Source organism: Pseudoliparis swirei, chromosome 19 (genome assembly GCF_029220125.1).
Source record: "Pseudoliparis swirei isolate HS2019 ecotype Mariana Trench chromosome 19, NWPU_hadal_v1, whole genome shotgun sequence".
Classification (NCBI taxonomy): domain Eukaryota; kingdom Metazoa; phylum Chordata; class Actinopteri; order Perciformes; family Liparidae; genus Pseudoliparis; species Pseudoliparis swirei.
The window spans coordinates 17,120,813-17,136,100 of record NC_079406.1 but is presented as its reverse complement, the minus strand read 5'-3'; the positions used below and the strand labels follow the sequence as shown (position 1 = coordinate 17,136,100).

General features: G+C 42.7%; 1 protein-coding gene across 5 annotated transcripts in view; it reads right to left on the bottom strand.

Annotated features, from left to right (window-relative positions):
- The window catches only part of mid2 (midline 2), a 176,486-nt gene that overhangs the window by 6,080 nt on the left and 155,118 nt on the right, over nucleotides 1-15,288 (bottom strand). The window lies entirely within an intron of this gene.

The window sequence follows — 15,288 nt, the reverse complement described above, 5'->3', positions numbered from 1 at the left end:
TATGTAGGAATATTTGTATACATACACACGAAGCTGGTAGAATACAGAATACTCACAATAATACTGAACTCGGAGGTTTGCAAAATGGAAGACGCACCACCTGGATTACTGTTGCACATGTTGTTCGTTGCCACTGTGTTCACACAAGCCTCAAGCCATCAACGGCTCAACACTGTCATGTGAGCTGGTTATTTGTATTAAGTATCATTGTTACTTCTTGTTTAACCCTCCTGTTGCCTTAGGGTCAATTTGACCCCATTCAATGTTTAACCGTCCTGTTACCTTTATATTTTACCCTCGGGGTCAATTTGACCCCAGCAATTAAAACCTCCAGAAAATTATTAGAATTAATATTGTTTCCCAAGTTTAAGTGTGAGGTACTTTATGTTTGTTTGTTGACTACCTAAATAGCCCTTTAAATATATAAAAAAGTTGATATTTCTTATATGTTTGACACAGTGAAAAACAGCCTGGGGTCAAATTGACCCGAAAGAACACCGACATTAAACATTGAATGGGGTCAAATTGACCCTAAAGGTAACAGGAGGGTTAAGGATTGTGCAAACTGTGTCAACTCAACACCCAACATGAGTCACAAACTCATCAGTGGTAGAAAGGCCATTGACTTAAGTATTATCTTTAATCTCTGCATTTATATCGTATGCTGCTAAATACTTATGAGAAGAGAGATAAATATTGTATTTTTTGTTCTACTATAATGTATCAGACAGTTGTCGTGACTCATTCCTTTGCTGATTAACATTTTCCAAACATAACACAAGTAAGTTAATGATGATCAGTTTTTAAAATGTGACGCATTGTTTCTAAATTCAAGAATCACAAAGCAAAATTACAATATTCATAATAATTAAACAGCATAAAATAAATCAAACTTTTGACAATACAGTCCTATTTGTAGTCTGAACGCAGGACTTCAAGATGCTCGACCTTGAGCACATCTTACCACAGCTATGGAAGACGCCCCCCGTGGTAAGCTGGCCCAAGACCCCGCGTACCAAGACACCGTGTACGGCCCAGACCATGATGACGACCCTCATGAAGACCCTGTCATGCTGACCCTGGCCCGGCCCCCTGGGTTGACCATCTCCCCTGACCAGACCCTGTTCCTGGTTCATCCCATCCATCTGGATCGCCACTAATCATCATCCTGGAGAACGCCCTCTCTCTGCAAAAAGGCTGAAGCACTGGTCGTGGAATCTCCTATCCTCTTCAACTGCACACACTCCACATACAGCTGCCTTCACCTGTGTATCTTGTGGACTGGAGGACCACCACTGGAAGGGACCTGATCCTGCACCAACCGGACTGGACCTGGAATGGCTGGACAGTGCGGCCACAGTCGGTGTCCTGAGCGGAGCACAGTGCGTCAGGAGCCTCACAGCTCATCTCTCTTCATCTCCATTCCGGACTTCTGCCCTCTTCCATGCACTTCAACCAACTCTAACAACCCTGGCCTGCTGCACCTCCCCAATCTCTCCTTCCCTCCCGATGACCGCCAGTGACATTGCTAAACCAGAACTTTTAGGATGGTGGACTTTAGAACCAAACCAGAGAACCGCCCAGATTAACCAAGTGGTGGTGGAAGGACTTGGTGGTCTAAAAGTGGTCTGGTACCCCTCCTGGCCGGTGGCATCCATCCAGGAACATTGAGATCGTCAAATCTTATCAGTACCTGGGTGTTTCACTGACACTTGAACAACACATACATGCACTTGCACAACATACAAAAGGAGAAAGCAGCAACTTTCTTTCTGCTGAGAGACTGAGCAGGTTTAAGAGGCACTCCTGTTCTCTTCCTTCGAGTCTGTGGTGGCTGTGGGTTCATCGACTCATCTGTGTGCAGTGGCATCTTTGCAGCAGCAGCATGACAGGGGAGAAGCTGACAGATAAAGAAAGCCAGCAGCGTGCTGGGGGCGTGCGATACCGGCTGTGGTGTGGTGGGGGACAGGAGGTGGGGGACGAAGGGATGATGAGCATGATGATCCCCCCGCCTCCAGGACACGTAGCCCACGCTCAGCAGGACACTCGGTCGCCGGCTGATTCATCGGTCATGTGAGAGGAGGTACCAGAAGTCTGAGGGAGAGTCCTTTCCGCTCACTACCGGTTGGGCTGGTTAGGCTGGTAGGCGTAGGCACAACCAAACTGAACAAACACAGCTGGTCACTCATCAGTTTATCACTATCACTACTACCTGGTGCAATGTGCAACAACAATATGCACTAGTTTTTTTTTTTATATATATATATTTATATATATATATATACTTTTTATTCAGTCTGTACATACTGTTTTTCTTTTTTTTTAATTATTATTATCTGTTTTTTTTTTTTTGTTTTATATTATTATTTTATTTTTTTTATTTATTTTATTTTTATTATACTGTGATACTGTGATCCTGTAATCCCCATAAGAGGACTAATAAAGGAATATCTTATCTTATCTTATCTTATCTTATCTTCTTCCACCACTGGAGATTATTCACATTGCAGAGTTTCCTTGAAACGAATAGACCTGCAGTCACAGTCATCGTGGTATTTGCTAGCAGCCCTCAGAGATCTTGCCACATTGGATTTCTACTGGAGATCTGAGCTGACGGCCTGAAGGCTGGAGAACGAATGAGTGGTGCATCAGCGAGGAGACCGGTTCAAAAGAAGAAAAGTCGATGTGACTAAATGTTGGAGAGAGTTCAGAATCGTTTTTACATCAGCTGCCTGCAGAAACACACACGCACACACACGCACACACACACACACACACACACACACACATTATATATATATATAATAATAAAAAAGAGATGACACTGTTTGTTTCTAAATCACCAAAGCAAGAGCACGTCCGATTGTAAACGATGACATCATGGCACAGTACATCCGGGACTAGGTGCGTCAGTCTGCTCCCAGTCGGTAAAACAGTAGCAACTAGAATGGGCACTGGGTAGAGCGCATACCTTCGCATATCACAAGATTGGGCATTGAATTATGAACATTTTGGCATTAGTTGCATGCCAATTGGATATAAATTGACCGCGCTATGGTAAAAAGAAGATGTTGACTTTTTCATGACCTTGACCATGACCTTTGACCCGATCGATCCCAAAATCTAATCAAATGGTCCCCGAATAATAACCAATCATCCCACCAAATGTCATGCGATTCGGTTTAATACTTTTTTACTTATGCGAATAACACGCATACAAATAAATAAAGAAATAAATACACGGCGATCAAAACATTACCTTCCGCATTTTCAATGCGAAGGTAATTCGAGATGTGTCCAGCTGTCTGCGAGGTAATAAGTGCTCTCTGTTTCACTGCTTTGAAGCTGTGCATTGTTACGAACTAGCAAGTAATAAATGGAAACCCGTAAACTCAAAAAATAAAGTTAAAAAAGAGGGGGAGGAATAAAAGGAGATAGTGTTGTGGGAGAATTTATAAAAAGCAATTTAGTTCAAACTTCAATTTAAAGGTTCCTTGCTGGAATACTTAAAGTGGGATAACATCTGGGTAGCCGACTCTATTTCAATTCAGTGGATTTCACTCGCTTTTTTCTTTTTCACTGGCTCACATTTTCACTGAGGGATACCGTATTGAGTTGTCTCCGTAAAGAGGGAGATATAAAAAAGAAGATCCAATTTACTGCATAACTAAACAATTCCTCCAGTAGAAACATCGGGGAAGTAGAGAGCTCTCCAGAGCTCCAAAAAAACAAAAGCCTTATATCTTTGTTAAACTCTGTTAAACTTGCCGATCATTTCAAGTCATTCAAGATTCAAGATTCAAGATTCAAGATGTTTTTATTTGTCACATACACACACAGGGTGTGCAGTGAAATGAAAGTGGCAATGCTCAACAGGAATGTGTGGCAACAAGTACACACTATTACAATAAAAAAACAACACATTTACAGTAAGTGTGTGTGTGTGTGTGTGACCTCCTGGTGTACAAGTCCTGCAGGGTGTTCAGCACGCACTACTCGACTACTCTCAAACCAGGCTGTGATGCTTCCTGTCAGTTGTCCTGGCACCAGAGTGACAGATCAGCAACTTCACCACTGTGTCATTGATGATGGTGTTGAGCTGAACCTGGCCACACAGTCATGTGTTGACCACCTGTGGCCTGGCGGTCAGGTGTTCAGTCCCAGCTCAAATGCATGTCTGTGTGCCACTTGGCCTCCAATTGACTGATCCATATGTAACGTGGTGTGTGATCCAACAGTGCTGTCGACTCAAACACGCATTGACAAAAAATGCATCGGTCCTGCACCCTGGCCAGAGCACAGCAGGCGATGAGGTGCACAGCAGCTATTCCTGGCACGGTGTTCAATTCTATTCAGTTTATTTCATATATTTAGATTCTTTTCAAAAATGTTAGTTTTGAAAACTTTGTTCAGTAACTGTTTTGCAATGTTACTCTAACACAGCGGTTCTCAAACTGTGGGGTGCACCCCTCAAGTGAGTCGCCGAGGTACAACAGGTGGGGCGCGGGGGGCAGTGCGGAGAACTTCACATATTCCAAAAGTACGTGTAAATGTTTACGTAACGATTACGGCGTTAACAGGTTACTCTTGCGCATGCACGATCGTGACGTCCGAGCTCCTTAGCGAGTCCCGTGTAGCTCAGTAGTTTGACAACGGAGAAACATTTGGCACGAGGGAAAATAAAATCAACCGCAGGCGATGCAGATGAGGAGAGACCAGCCTGAGTGTTATGTCTGAAAACTCAGCGGGCAGTATGAAGCCAAACTAATTAAAAAGACACTTGGCGACATTACAGCCCACTCACGTCAATAAGCCACGGGAGTTTTTTAGGAGGAAACTTGGTGAATCACTTTGTAAAAGTGGCATCAGCTGATGAGCTGTTTAGGCGTCTGGACCGTTACCTGACAACACGGGCTGAGGGGAGAGTTGTGTGGCTTCTGCACAGATGGAGCGCAGACCGTGGCAGAGAAGCGCTAGATGTGCCGTGAACTACGCAAGGTTTTGACCGATGCTATCAGCGTGGTGAATTTCATAAAAACAAGGTCCCTGAAAGCACCACTGTGTTCACTCTGTGAGGAGACCGGAGCCTTCAGCTGTTCACATGAAGCTCGGTGGCTCTCAGGAGGAAACGTGTTGTCTTTGAGCTCAGAGACATTAAACATCCGTCATATGATGACGTGTCGTACAGGACGATGCAGATGAAATGGAACACAAATGATCCATACACATCCTGCAAAGAGGAGGTGGACTCAGTTTATCATTTATGTTATCTTTGTTACATTACACATGTATATACTTTTAAGGAGTCACATTTGTTTGCTGATGAATCATTTCTGATGAAATTGGCCTATCTCAATGACATATTAGGAAGGATGAATGAATTCAATCTTCATCTTCAAGGCAGAGAGCATCATCTTCCTCAGCTGCAGACCAGATCAGGTTTCACTGAAGCTGAGATGTTGTTTGGCACAACTTTATTTGCATTGTTCTAACAAAGTGATTGTACTTTTTATTTGCTTTTGTCTGATGGAGTAATCTGGTTTCATTAAAAGTGAATGCAATTTTCTTTATTCTATTATTAGAAAAAGCACAGATAGGAGTCACACAAAGTGGTTATTGTAATAAAATCCAGCGTGGACCATTTAGTTTCATTTTTGTTGGGGAGCCAACATGTTTCTTCCTCTTGAAGCGGGTCGCGACAGAACAAGTTGGAGAACCTTTCCTAACAGCAGTAAATAGTGTGTTTGTTTGGACTCTTTTCAGCTGCAGACAACAATGGAGGTCTCTGAGGCAGTAAATAATAAGGTAGATTCAAAAGTAGTTTTTTCATGAGTTCCTACTGCTTCCCGAGAGTTGGAGAGAAAGCTGCTTCTCTTCCCATTTCTATGTTGAATCTACTTTCAAGCGAAACATTGTTGTCTTTGGCATGAAAATATTTAACTTTGTCTTTGCTTCTCCCGTTTTTTTTGTCGATATTTTGTCAGCATGTCTTGTCTTCAATTGACAGTTCGCAGAAGAGATTGACAGGAACGGCGGGGGGAGGAACGAGAGTGACAACAAAGATCTCCCGCCGGAATCAAACCAGAGACATCGTAATCACCCGTCTCTCCTCTCCTGTTGTGCCCTCGCCTTCACCTCGTTCTCTTCTTCTCCACTCCTCTTCTCTCATCTTCTCTCCTACTGTTTACTTGGGGATGTGTGGTAGCTTGAGGCCTGTCACCAGAGATGCACGCTGGGTAAATATTATTGCAAGTCCTCAACAGGAAGTGAAGAGGGACGTGTACCCTGTGGGCTCTTTGACAAGTGATATTTTTGGCCTGGACTTGAGCTGCTTACTTAACGCACGCACTGGGATCTGAGACACACACACACACACACACACACACACACACACACACACACACACACACACACACACACACACACACACACACACACACACACACACACACACACACACACACACACACACACACACACACACACACACACACACACACACACTCTGGGGTGTTTGCCTACTCTCTGCTTCTTACGCCCAAAATAGTTTACCAACACGATGACGAACATTATAACGTCACCAGTCCAGTGTTTGACTGTCAGCATGTCATTCCATCAGAGAAGCTTTTGTTGTGTCACAACAATGTGCTCAGTCACGATAGAGCCCAGTCTTCACTTGTAAACAATAGGGCTGCTAAATGAAGACCTATTAAAGCCAGAATGTATGCTGTTGCTACTCCTGCTCTACACCATCCTGCAGCTCTGGACTGCAAAAGGACAACATGTGGATGTTGATGTTCTGCTCACTGGGACCAGTGCTCTCAGGAAGCTGCGATGCAGCTGGTCATTGTGGGAGCACACAATCGCACCTCAGTTACCCGAGCTGGCCCCTTTTCAGATGCACCCATTCATATTTACAAAGGTAGGTAATATAATTATGGTTTTACTACCCGGTAAAATTACAGTTTAAAAAAAACCTTCAGAAAAGCAAATATCAATGAGAATGCAACAAGTTAAACAAAGAAGAGAAACCTCAAAACATCTTTAAAAATGTGCTGAGTCTAAAGCTGAGGAAATCCCATGTAGTCTTCCACTGTCCACATGCTCACATAAATAAATCAGACACTATAAACAGGACAGGCTGCTTTCTAAACCGGACCAGAGAGACAACTCAGACACATCCCACATTATCATGTCACAATCGACACGCCGCTGGTACCACCGAGTCGACATTTGAACCCTTCCCTCTGACCTCAACTAACAAACGGCTTTCCTCTCTGTAACTTTGTTTCTTATTGGTTTGAAGGCAGACAATTAAAGAGCCGACACAAGGCACAGTCTAATAAAAGCCTTCTTTATCTATGTGAGGCTCTTGTTCCGTCAGCCGCCACTCTAATAAGTCGTGACCAAATCAGATGCAACCGTAATTAAATGTCATGTTGATCTATGGCGAAGAATACGGTGCTTTAAACACAACTATAATTATGACAGTGTTGTCAACTAGAAGATGCAGATTTGACTTGTTTATGTTAAAATGTTAAATTAATTAAATAGGCTTAATTTTTGTGGTTTTCCAAATATATCAGCTATATTGCGAATATTAAAAAGGAGTTAAAATCAGTCAAAGCCTGAGCCTTATGAACAGAAAGAAGTACTTATATTTTGTTTTTTAATAACAATGTTACCGTTTGATTGTTAATTTCAGATTTAGAAATTGAAACTGGACCAGCAGATTACAACTGTGCATGGCGCTGACATGCACTGTTTTAATGGGGAGAAAGCAGTGGACTGAAGGCACTCGTGTATGCACACACTCACAACTGCAAAGAGCTATTTGGTGTCTTCTATTCGTCCAACACTCTCCTTCTCTCACTCTCACTCTGTCACTTTTCATCCACTTTCATCCCCCTCTGTCTCTTTGTCGGCAGTTGTGGAGGAACCTGGTCACAGTTCGCTCAGAGTTAAATGCAGAAGTATGACCATAGTAATAGAGGGTCACACACACATGCACACACACACTTTCTCCTTCACTGCTTCTCCTCTTCATCATACTTAATTCATACGCGTTTCAAGAAGCTGTGGGTAACTTCACATGTTGGCTGTGAGAATCTAACAGCACTGTGATACTTCTCCAGTGTAGTCCACAGCGAGCCACTCAGGGTTCAATGAGTGGTTTCATTGGAGTGACCGAAAAGCCTTTGAAAGCTTTTAGACTTCACATCATGGTTTTAAATGTTGTCTCCATCAAGCCAACTGAATTGCACGAGACAGGACTGAAGCAGAGGCGAGAAGCCATTAAAAGAGTTCTCCACTGTTTCAGCGTCGCACTCCTCCAACGCCTCATGCTGGTGAGAGAAACACAAAGCAGGACCAGAGATCTTTGATTTGACTTTGTGTAAATCCATCTGAAGCCACTTCTTCTAGTTGTGTTGGAACCAGTTTATTTGTATATGTTATATGCCCTCTCGCAACACCTAGTGTTGTAACCGGAAGTGACGTTTAGGAAGTCCCTTTTGGCCCACGAGCTCAAGGAGCGACAATCGGTTTACAATCTGTGCAATCATCGCCTTAAGGTCCACTAAATCGGCTTCATCCATGTTTATGTTAATATTTCGTTGTTTTGAATACACTTTTGGTGATTGTTAGTTTCTGTCAAATGCATAATGATGTACTATTGTACTTACAAAGGCATGAGTTTTGTGTTCTTTTTCAGTTTTACAAAAATATTACATTTTCCTCCATTAAATCTGCCAAATACAACAACTGTCTGTTCCTTGGAGAATACGGTGCTGGAGAATGTATCGTCAAGCTGGCTGTTTAGCTGAAGAACACGTTTTATACCACAACCTTTAGCGAGAACAGTACACTAGTAGTAAAGCTCCCCATATTGTGGGGAGTAAAACCACTTTGATGTTTACAAGTGGTGGAGCTCCACTTTAATGTATCTGGGTATCATGATATATATTATATCTTCATCAGATACCTTTATGTTTTCCTGATTTCATTAATAGACCGCATGTTTGGGCACCATTTGATGAGCAGACCATTTTTAAACCAATGTTTAAGGTCCTTGGGGCTAATTTTGTCTCCGCTGCTGTAACATTGAATCAACTCAACGAGTTGCTGCATTTGGCCTTATTATTATTTTCTCATGCAACTGCACAAATGGCTACAAGCTGAAGTTATTCCAGGTATCGTCATAGCGATGCAGAGGAGGGTCCTGGAAGGCAGACAGATGTAGCCTCTCTACGAGAAAAACCCAACAAACCAAACCACACAAATGTGTATACAGACTCTGGATTTATGTTATGTCTGCGTGGCGTGTCTGGCCCGGACTCGCCATCTCGAGTTGAAAAGATTTACCACTGGGAAGAATTGACAGACGGCATAAACACTGAGGAAAAGGCACCAGAAGAGGAAGTTGTACGCCACAGTCAGAGGTCACAGAGGACAGCATGCCCAGAGAGTGGTTACAGAGGGACATGAAGGGGAAACATGGAGACATCAGAACAGACTTGAACGAAGCCTCTTGAAGTTCAGGAGAACAAAAACAAGCCGGTGTCAAACTCCTTGATTGTTATTTCCAAGGCGAGCAGTTCCCGCAAACTGTATTTCAGTTGTTAACAATCAGTTGGTTGTTAAAAGAGATGAGAACACGTGTGTCACGATGCAAACCATCAACGCTTACACTCGAGAAACCTTTTCTCTTGTAACATCGAGGATTACACAGAAAACAGATCACATTAATACAACATACTATTAGGGTTGCAACTAACGATTATTTTGATAATCGATTCATCGGTTGATTATTTTATCGATTAATCGATTAATCGGATAAAAAAACAAAAAAACTTTAATTTTCAACCCTTTATTCAAAACAGGGTCCGTACGGTCATGGAAAACCTGGAAAAGTCATGTTATTCTTAAATGGCTATGAGCAGGCCTAGAAAAGTAATTGAAAAAAATAAATGGCTATGAGCAGGCCTAGAAAAGTAATTGAAAAAAAATAAATAAAGTAATGCAAATTTGTTTTATTCAAATGTTAATTTACACGGTATATATACGGTATGCTTTAGAATTCTCATTGTTAGTTTAAATACTACATCTTCTCACTTTGTCACGTAAAGACAGAGTTTTCACAAAATGTTTAATCATGGAAATTTGGCTTAAAGTCATGGAAAGGTCCTGGAGACCCACTGGTCACCATGGTGATGAACCTGTTCACTGGTCAGCATGTGGATGAACCGTCACAAACAGACTGACAGCTTTCCTCTCCTGAGCAGTGGTCCCCATGTGGACCGGCACTCTGAACAATATGAGACGCGTTCCGAATTTTTTTTTTTTCACCCGCTGCCGTTGAGATTACAGTGAGACGCGGAAAAAATGTGAAGTGGTGCTCTTCGCAATAAAACATCTTTGATGGACGTGTCGCGTCTCGGCCAATCAGCGTTCAGATGTCCACAGCGTTTGGGAAGTTAGGTTAGCTTGAATGTTAGTCCGCTACATCTACTGCTGTCACGCTGCACGGTGTATCGAAACTAACAAAGTACCCGTACATTAAAACGATGTGATTTAGCATATTTTTAGTATCGATACTTCATAAAAAGAGCGCACGATCAGAGCTCACGCGCTGCTCCGCTCCGTTAAATGTTGTCTGCACGCGCAGCGCAGCGCTCACAGCGAGTGGCGTCGTGGCTTATCTCCGTTGCCTTTCTCCGTGGAAAAATATTTTCCGCTATCCGCCACGGAATAAATAACCACGTTTTCTACGTTCTACTCTTGTGGAAATGCCACACACGTCGTGACATGTAGCGCCCTGGTGTCTGGGTTCATAACGTCACCCGGAGGCGCACTTAGCTCCGTGAATGTCTCCGACTACGTGAAGGACTTCCGCATCCAGCGCCACGTGAGCAGCAGCAGCCAATTAGATTCATCAACAGAGGAGCAGCTCAGCGCTGATTGGCTCTCACAACGCAGCGTTCCGTCTCTCCTCTCCCTCCGCTCTTGTTTCTCCTGCGCGGCTCTGCGCTCAAATCAACTTTGTTTATACTCCGTGACTTATTGAGTGCCGTAATAATCGCGCGACACAACGAATCGATAATGAAATTCGTTGCCAACTATTTTAATAATCGATTTTTATCGATTTTATCGATTCGTTGTTGCAGCCCTACATACTATACTTTACATCATACAGTTTAAATAAAAAGTGCTTGCCTCTGTGGTGCCTTATGGACAGAGTTTGCTAATCAAATTTGTCTGACACACAGTGCAGCATTTACAGTGTACTTAGGAGTTACAGACAGCGCCGTGGCGCACCACTTTCCAGTATCTGCACAACTTGTCACTGCCTTCTTTGCCGTGCCTGCAATATATGATGAGCTTAGGCTAAAGCCTCCAGAGCCTCATTTTTTCATCTTTAAAAATGTGACAGCTAAACCCTCCAATATAGTCACAGACAGAAAGTCTTCAAGTGCAAGGAAAATAATGTGCGGTACTCAAACGCCTGCTACTAGAGGTCGTACATCAGCAGGATGGAGAGAAACCCAATAAGCCTGTCAACGTGAGGTATTTGTGATCCATTTTGTTGTGGCCCCTTTTTAATCTAAAAACACTGCTTCACCAGATCAGATGAGAGAGGCACTTTAACCCTTGTGTTGCCTTCGGGTCAATTTGACCCGATTCAATGTTTCACCCTCCTGTCGCCTTCGGGTCAATATGACCCGATTCAATGTTTCACCCTCCTGTTACCTTTATATTTACTAACATATTTTACCCTTGAGGTCAATATGACCCCAGCTATTAAAATCTCCAGAAAATTATTAGAATTAATATTGTTTTCCAAGTTTAAGTGTGAGGTACTTTATGTTTGTTTGTTGACTCCCGAAAGAACACCGACATTAAACATTGAATCGGGTCAAATTGACCCGAAGGCGACAGGAGGGTTAAATATTGAATCGGGTCAAAATGACCCGAAGGCAACACAAGGGTTAAGCTGAGTACCAATTCTTCTGAGAAGAAGAGGGAGGAGAGAAAGAATGAAGCACAAGAACATACCACAAAACCTCAACCCTGGAGAAAAATACTCACGGATTGTTTTGTTATTTTGATGGCTAGTCCAAACCATTACAGCACGGAGAAACGCTGGTTGCCAATCACACGCTCAACATCTCAAACCAACTTTTCTGTGGGTGGACAAGCTTCCCCACCTGACAGCACTGACTCCCAGAGAAGATGACAGACAGTGGGAGTGGAAGAGGACAGAGAGAGAGAGGGGAATTGTCTTTAGGCATTGTTGACAATGTGTTTGGTCCACTGATAAAACTTATTTTCTTCATATATAACCAGTCTATGTTATAGACATCAATCATTGTTTTTTTATTTTCTCTACACCCTTTTTCTTTCTCTAAATTGTTTGGAACACAGGTGTATTCACTTGAAATAACAATTCAATCAAATTTTCACTGAATTGTGAGAGAAAGATCAAATGTATATGGCGTTTTCAAAACAGGAGATCATTCAGACCCTCTTTGGTGAAACTGTAATATAAGGAACAACATAAACCTGCTTTCATAAAGTAATACATGCTTTTGTGGTAATTTGTGTTAGGATTTATTAGTTGTAGTATGCAGTATATATACAATTATTGGGTATTCATTGTATGTATTACTCACTTTAATCTATTTACGTATATTGGCAATGCAAAAAAAAGAAAGAAGTAAATGTCACTAAAGTCAACACAGCTTAGTTAACTAAACTCAGAGAGAGAGAGAGAGAGAAAGAGAGGGAGGGAGAGAGAGATAACAGCTGTGATATTAACAATTACAAATATCACCAACACACAAACATCCCATTCCTGTGTGACAGTGGAGCTCATTACAAATCAACCTGCTCCATCGCGTCATCTATAAGAGCCCCAGTGATGACGAGCGGACTGCCAACAGATACCCTGCTCTTCACCTCTAAACGCTCTGCAGCTTGATGTCACGCCCACTTCACACAGAGGCAGTAATCCACTCTAATGCCATAAGAACACAACTCAAGTCTGACGGTGTCTTAGAGGCTGGAAGATGTTGACATGGGGGGCAGGAAGTCAGAGGATTGGATGGATACATGGTTCACTTGAAAGTGCCAGAAGGCAGGGCAGGATGCTGGGTGAGGTGGTGGCGAGCTCCCTTTAGAGGCCCTTTAACACTCATAACTATACAATATATTTAATTGTAAAAAAGGGAACAAAATGAAAAGTATGCGTTTGTGTCCTATTCACTTGTAACCAACATACTGCTTTTAGTTATTTAAAGAGAACACTCGTAGCATTGCGCCAGTAAAGATGTAAAATTGTGTGTTAAGGAATTATGATTCTGAATACATTCAATTTGGATACATAAAGGCAGGCAGTGAGGGTAAACAGAATATTAATTTGTAACTTATCATTACAGCTGACAGAATCATAATCCATATTTACAGGCCACTACATTTCTTTCTCCTTTTTTCTCATGTTGTGTTTTTATTGTGATTTATTTGGGAAGGTAGTCCAGGCAGATTAAGGCGATAACTCTCAGTAAATCATCACTACAAGGGAAGCCTTTCATATTGTCATTATATTCTGAAGATATCGATCATAGCCCGCTTTAAGCAACATAGAGCAGTTTGAAGTTTGGTCATTAGTCTTGAAGCTGGTGTGGACAGGTTTAGATGATGTGTTGCCTCTGCTCACAGGCCATTTAGAGGGCCAGCAATGTGAGGGAGAGAGGTTGTGTACATGTGTCAGTGGCTGAGAAAGAGAGAGAGAGCGAGAGAGAGAGAGCGAGAGTGAGAGAGCGATATAACCCCCACACACCGATTTTACCCAGCAGAGTATCCACATTACAGTTAATCCTAAATGCCACAGCCAATCTCCTGCCGTTCAGAGAAGTTGGCATCTCAGCTTCAAGATTCAAGATTCAAGATTCAAGATGTTTTATTTGTCACATACACACACAGGGTGTGCAGTGAAATGAAAGTGGCAATGCTCAGCAGGAATGTGCAAGGGCAACAAGTACACACTATTTACAAATAAAAAACAACACAATATTTACAGTAAGTGTGTGTGTGTGTGTGTGTGTGTGTGTGTGCCTAAGAGGGGCAGTTGTGTGGGTCTATGTGGGGGTCCTGGTGAGGTCGGAGTTCACAATCCTGATGGCCTGAGGAAAGAAACTCCGTCTCAGTCTCTCTGTTCTTGCAGCGTGACTACGGAGGCGCCTGCCTGACCGCAGCAGCTGAAACAGTCTGTTGTTGGGGTGGTGAGGATCCTTCATGATCCTGCCGGCTCTGGTTCTGCACCTCCTGGTGTACAAGTCCTGCAGGGTGCGGAGTGTAGTTCCAATAGTGCGCTCAGCCGAACGCACTACTCTCTGCAGAGCCTTCCTGTCCTGAGCGGAGCAGTTGCCAAACCAGGCTGTGATGCTTCCTGTCAGGACGCTCTCTACAGCTCCAGAGTAGAAGGACTGAAGGATCCTCTGGGAAACTTTAAATTTCCTCAGCTGCCTGAGGTGGTAGAGGCGCTGCCTTGCCTTTCTCACCAGAGTGTCTGTGTTTGTTGACCATGTCAGATCCTCGGTGATGTGGACTCCCAGGTATTTATACCCGCTCACCCTCTCCACAGTAGTCCCGTTAATCCCCAGTGGTGATTAACGGTCATTTGCCTTCTCTGCACGACTGCTGTCATTTAAGGCCGATTTAATATTTTTTATTGAGCACCCTTGAGGCAAATCCTAAATTAGCTTTATCGCTGACGTTTTAACCCGGTACATGTTGAGCCCGAGACCCTGGTGAGGAATATTTAAGTGATCAGACTTCCTAGAAATGGCCATATTGTCCTTCTTCACTGATTTAGAAAGGCACATTAAAACTTAAACCAATGTGTTTGAGTATGTGCTCTTTGTGAATAAAGTTTAACCCAAATGTAACCCAACAGCTCCAACCAGCATCAATACATTTAAACATTCTCTGTTGATTCAGATTGTTTCTACATATTTATTTTTCTGTGTGCAGGGAAGAAGAAGCACTGCAAAATAAAACTGTTCAAGAAAGATTTCTGCAGCATGCAGAGAAGGAGCCAATTACACACAATCTTTGTGTGTGTGTGAAAACAACTATGTAACTCAGCTGAGACAGAGAGAGAGAGAGAGAGAGAGAGATAAAGGCATGGAAAACAAACCAAAAAACACAAAAGGAAGCATAAAAAAACAGAAAAAAAGTCTGGTGCGTCTAAAATGAAACTTTTGCACAACTCGTTACCCGCTGACTGGA